This window comes from Aplysia californica, unplaced genomic scaffold (genome assembly GCF_000002075.1).
Source record: "Aplysia californica isolate F4 #8 unplaced genomic scaffold, AplCal3.0 scaffold00070, whole genome shotgun sequence".
Taxonomy (NCBI): Eukaryota; Metazoa; Mollusca; class Gastropoda; order Aplysiida; family Aplysiidae; genus Aplysia; species Aplysia californica.
Genome location: NW_004797340.1, coordinates 1436267 through 1442523, shown reverse-complemented (window position 1 = coordinate 1442523; position 6257 = coordinate 1436267). Strand labels below are relative to the sequence as shown.

Genomic DNA, 6257 nt, shown 5'->3' with positions numbered 1-6257 from the left:
GGGGGGGGAGGAATCAAGTAGAGAATTACTTTTGTTTTTTCTTTAACCACTGCCTACCTCGAAATGACTCAGAATCTCCTTATCCACGCCAGAGCTCACACAAAAAATAAATAATATTTTTCAGGGGCGATACCCCTGGCATCATGTCGCCGCCCTTTGCCTTTGCTCCTTTTTAGATCTGCCAAATGTGTGACGTAGCTGGTTGTCGCGACAGGGGGCTGCGTGTCTACGCCCCTGCACACGCGAGGCGACGCCGCTGCTGCATGCCCGCCCCAACCGCTCGCCCCCCAAAAGAACGCCGCTGTGAGAGGAGTTGCGCGCACGTTCCACAACAGGTACCGGTAAAAAAGCGAAACGAAATGGCAAAAAACACAGAGGGGGAAACCTCTTCACGGCGCGCAGGCAGGGGTCCCTCTTCAGCCAATGAGAGCGCCTATCATCAAAGCAAAGGGTTGGGGTTATTTTTCCTTTCGTAGTTGGGGCGAATGACGTTTTTTTTTCACACTTTTTTTGTTCACCCCCCTCCCCTCATTACATTACGTGGTACTCTGTCATTGCAGCTGGCATGGTGAAAGTTAATGCGGAAACTCATAACACTAATATTATTTCGAACGCAAATAATTTTTGTTTCCTAAAGGACAGAAAAAAAAATTAAAAGCTTTTGCCTTTTGATAAAGAGATTGGGAAGGTTGGCCTCGAGTGTCAGAACATTAGATTCGAAATTGGCATATTTAAGTTCGATTTCCGTCGGTTGCGGAAAATTGGGTTGATATACTAGTACCTTGTCTAGAAGAATGATCCGACCTCTCCAGCAGACAGTTCACTGTAATAACACAGGTATACTGACGGCAAGCTGTTCGACTGTCCCAAGCCCAGGATTTAGCAGAAAGAAAAAAATTACAAGAAAAGAAAACCCCGTTACATTGTCTAGAAAAGTAATCGAGTTATATAATTTTCTCGGGAATTCCCCCCCCCCACCCCCCACACACACACCATTTGGAATCCGAATTTCAGGAAAATAGTTTGTGGGAACATGGAACTGATACCATAGAATATTCTTCTTTTGCTCCGGTGGATTTGTCATCCGTTGGGTCGCCTCTGACAGATGACAACGATCAGCTCTCTGCTTTCCTCAGTGTGTCCCGCAGATCCATGGCTGTCTACTCTCGGATGTTATCCTTCCATCTCTTCTTCTGTCTGCCTCTCCTTCATCCTCCCTGCATAGTGCCTTGTAGAATAGTTTTAGCAAGGCCACCCTAATATCAAGAAACAGCAGTTTCAAATACATGAACAGCAAAATGTTGGACTTAGTTCATGTGGAAAGCTGGCCGGTGATAGGCATCTTCGTTGTAGAATCAGAAACTCACCAAGTCCTTAGACGTTTTAATTCCAAGGTCTCTGGAAGTCAAACGACACCAAATGAATTAACCTTAACCTAAAGATATTATATTATGTACCTGACTCTGTAGCGAGAGAGTAAGTAAGTAATTAAACCCCTTCACTGTCAGGCCCGAGAACTGAGTGCTGAGGCAAGTCTTCCAGCAAAATAGCATTCTTGCGTTTCTTAAATCTTAGTTTATAGAGATAAAAATAATTCGTTGTGAGCTAAATTTTCGTTTGATTTTTGGAGTTTGGTATCACAGTGGTCCCCTCTCCACCGACGGCCCAGTAACCGTCAACACTCAACAGAACAACGAAATGGACAGTGAACTGATCTCGCAGAGACGACCTTTGTATTTACAAAACTTTGCCCTCCCCAGCAGACACTCAAACTGTTTTTTCCCCTCAGCCACCCGAACTTGCTGGGTTAAGTCAAGAAAACCTAATGACCTACCTTTAGTGATGAAAAAAAAGACACCTAAAATTTCAGAAATAAAACCAGTAAATATAAAGCAGACCAGATGCGTTCATATTATTGCGTAGATTGTCTTCTATTAACATGTGCTAGGTTACGTCACAAAAAGTTGTCTTTTAGAATTCAGCTACCGTGATTACACATGGCGCATGCAAATGAACAAAACTCATAAAAATGAACAATTTGTTCTAACTTAAAGTGCTCATTGTGAGCACAGCAGTAGCAGTACCATAGCCAATGACATATTAACTGAGGTGGTGGAGGCGGAACTGTCAACTGCGCAATGGGGGGAGTTACCGGTGGAATGAGGAGTTAATAATGTGAGGGGGCGGGCCTGTGGGGTGAGGGTTTGGGGTATGGAGTATAACATGGGAGCTCGCATATTCGTATTGTCAAACCAATGAAGGACTTACACTACCCGCTAAATAAATTTCTGTATAATCTGACTCTGGCGTATTAAAAATACATGTACGTTAAGAATCGCCCGAAATACGGACACTCAAAGCACACGGAGGAGACGTGAGCCCTACGTTGCCGTAGTGCGAAGGAGTTAAAAACAAAGATGCTTTAGTCCTCAATTGGCAATTGTCAACTGAGAGCATGCAAACACCTATAGTAAGAAATGCATTACCGATCTATGTGATGAAATAGTTATTATAGATACACATTGTTTTTGCAGGCATGGGGAATGATTTCGCGTTCCCAGCTGGGAAGTCGTAGTATATTCAATATCCTCTATCTTTCTGCTTGGATGCTGTGTTTCAATCGGCTCAGGTTGGAGCTGTCAATGAAACAGACTGACTCCTAAATGTAAATTGTACCAATGCTAGAGTAAACCATAAACACACACAACACACACATTAGAAATTTACCAAATTTGTTATTTTCGTGTGTTGTCTCCGCCTTCTTTTCTTTTTTCTTCTTTACTCTTACCTCATCACCTTTGGAAGACGCTGAGTGGTTGGAGGGTGCTCTTGGTAGGTCCTACTAGTGTTTTCTTTATTTTTGTTCTTTCTGTCCGACTGTCCGGCTCTTTCCCTGCAGAAAATGAACGTTTCTGGGCCGTTGCTCTTCCGCCCCCTTCCCAAACTAGAAAGAACCCTCAGAAAAACTCGTGAAAATCCTTCTCAAGAATCCACTCTTTATCTATATTATTGTAGCACGGGGTTCTAATCTTCCAAAGAAAACAGAGCAATCAACAAACACACACAAAAGAACTTGTAATACTTCCTGAAGGCTATACAAATATGTACTACGTCCTTTTTCCTCCCGTTTCTATGCTGAACATACACATTTCTCTGGTGTAAGATGACTTCTACTTTTGTCGCACTAGCAACGTTGTTACACTTTTTTGGGTTTTTTTTTTAGAGCGTTCTTTTCCGCACCGGCGTCTGTGGTGTAGCGGTTAGGTGCTTTGTCGTCACACTCAGAAGACATGAGTTCGATTCCTAAGCAGGGCGAATTTTCATCGAGTACATATCTCTCTCTCTCTCTGTCTGATGAAAAGTTATGGGTGTCAAGGTATATTGCCTTCCACTCACTCCCGATTGGCCCAGACAGCAGTTTTGGTTTCGTCTTAAGACTTGGACACACCTGCGCCTGTGGTGTAAGGGTTAGACTCCTCGCCGTCACGCGCGGGAGGCCCGAGTTCGATTCTCGCGTGTTGAGAATTTTAAAATTGAGAACTCGGTCTTTCTACAGCGACCTTGTGTTCCTCTCAGCCCGGGTTGACCCTGACAGGCAGGGTTGAACCCTGCCTCCTAACTGATCTAAATTGTGTCGATGGGGACAAAAACACTGACAAATCAATAGAACTGAAAGATGTTGAGAAGTCGTACCATTGATCAACCCCGTGGTTAGAGAAATGTTCTGGTTGGTCTTACTTTTTCCACTTTCCTGCAGTTTTTTTTCTCTTTTTATCAAACGAGCTTTTCCCCAGTTCTATTCAACTGTTTGTCTTTGTCCGGAGACGATGTGCTTCTCTTTACTCCATCTAACGAAGAACTAGACTAAAACAACTACCGAAAGCAACACTATAAGCATAGTCAGTCGAACCTGCTTGAGCAGTCACCTTTACAAACGACAACTTCCCGCTGTCCCCCTTTAAAAAATTAAGACGCTGTCAAGATGTTCATATGTCAGAGACAATTACTTTTCTCGTCAAGAATGAGAGAGACCATCTTGGACGATTTTCACGGTGTTTGGGCATATTATTCAAGCACAGACCATCCCGGCTCAGCACATCCTAGAGTCCTACAATGAACGGCATCTGACGTTTCACTATCCCCAACTACCCATAATAAAACAACGTCTTGCGAAAGCCCCACAACCATTGTGGGAAAAAGAAACCGGCGCCGCCATTTCGGCGGTCCTCGGGGGCGGTCGGAGTCGTCCGTTGTGTCGCGAGCGCTCGGTGAGAGAAAATATCGCATTAATCTTTTTTCCTTCTTGGAGCGTCGGAGAGGTTTCGGTTTTACTGTGCCAGATGTAGGGGGATATATAGCACAACGGATCGTCGTTCCCGCTCGCTTGCCTGATTCCGCGAGCGACGTCGTTTTCTCGCGGCTTGGATTAACTAACAGAACCGTTCTCTAAGTTTGGTTCGTCCACACAGCGGTGTTTCTGTCCATGGACTCGAAGTAAATAAGTTACCCTGAAAAACTTCAGTACACAGGTAAGCCGATTAAAGTCATAATAAGTCTTCCAGTTGCTTGAAACTCTTTATCTTTTCAGACAAGAAGTGGATGGAAATAACAACATTCACAGAACAGAATCAAAAGGTGGAATAAGCTTACAGTGGGATAAATATCTGTTATCTTTTTATTTTCCATTAAGTTAGGCGAGAATGAATGCTTTTCTATTCAAGTTATTGTCGGTGTAGGACTTATCAATTGCTGTGTCGGGAGATTTATTTTTCCGTAAATTGTATTCTTTTCATCGTCACGGCTTGTTGTTTTTGACAAGCAACATGGGCCCAAAGATCAAGTTCCTCTTGTGGCGGAGTACAGACTGCGTCTTTGACAGAAGAGATTTTGTTGAAAAAATCCGCCCCTTTCTTAACGGCTATTGAGATTCAGTTCGTAGACACAATTAGCCAACGTATGGAAGTTGTAGGTGCGAATCCCGAATGAGGTAGAGCGGTTTTCCTTGCCTGTTCCTTCTTCTAATTTTTTTTATCCGAGACCAAGTACTCTTTTTTTAAAATAGCCTAGATAATAACCAACAAAACAAAAAACAAAAACAAAACAAAAATAAACAACAACAACAACAAAAAGCAAACAAACAAAACACAACAAAACAAGCCCATCTTACCCAAAAAAATCTCTGGTAGATTCTAACATTTTAAAAATAATCCCCCCCCCCCCAAACCAAACTAAACAAAGCGAAAACCGGGTTCAAAATAAATCGCATCAGAATGGACCTTAAATGTCACCTCCCAAATAAATCTACCTTTACGGCTACCTCTTTTCAGTCTCCGTCTACCCCGCTGATACATGTACGCCATTTCTTTACCCAACGTCTAATTGACCGAGCCTTTTTCAAGATGGTTTAGATTTGCGAAAATCTGTATGCACTAATTTGACACGTGAATATTTTAACAACCTGGTTCAACAACATTGTTGAACTTAACAACACTCCTGTCCTTTATTAAGATATCAGTTGGGCTTGTTCTTTACATACGGCTGCAGAAATTTTTTACGTTAATTCGTTTTCTTTCACGTTCGGGTTACCTTCCGAAAGGCACGAGATAATTTCGACATGGTTTCAATTGTCGTGTTTTTATATCTCTTTCGATCTCTCCTTTAATTTCCGTACCTTTAATAATATGTTTTGGGATTGACCTCTTCTATAGCGGAACGGCCCGAAAACACACGTTGACATGCTAAACTCGCTTTGCTATTCACTAAATAATATAATTGACCTGCAAGCCTTTTGGTGTACGTTGTGAGTTTTGTGTCAAGTATGCAGTTAAGTATAATCTTTATTCATGGCGGTTTTTTCAGGGGGGTTCATTCTGTAGCCTACTGGGAACTCGCTTTCTATTGTCGGGGACTTTGGGGTGCCTGTCAAAATTGTCGCCGCTGAACTTCCCGCCTACGAGTTCGTCTGTTATCCAGATTTTGCCCAGCACTGAATCTATTTATTCAAAAAAAAAAAAAAATAAAAATGTATACACGCCTGCTTTTTTGTCTTTCTATTCTAAAGTTTTTGTAATTCCTCGGGTTTTATCTGGAGAATGGAGAATAATGTATTAATTAAATGGATCCGTGCACAGTGTGCTTGTCACAAACACACACAAACACACACATACACACACACACAAACACACACACACATATCTATCTGTCTATCTATCTATCTATCTATCTATCTATCTATCTATCTATCTATCTATCTATCT

At 42.3% G+C, this 6257-nt stretch overlaps 1 protein-coding gene across 2 annotated transcripts in view; it reads left to right on the top strand.

Annotated features, from left to right (window-relative positions):
* The window catches only part of LOC101848808 (protein Wnt-11b-2), a 207544-nt gene that overhangs the window by 19020 nt on the left and 182267 nt on the right, over positions 1-6257 (top strand). Inside the window, exon 1 of one of the 2 annotated variants that reach the window (XM_005093834.3) lies at positions 3309-4529. The exons of the other annotated variant lie outside the window; for it this stretch is intronic. The gene's annotated coding sequence lies outside the window, so the exon portion shown is untranslated. Of the gene's footprint in view, positions 1-3308; positions 4530-6257 lie in introns of those variants that run through there. 2 annotated transcript variants of the gene reach the window in all.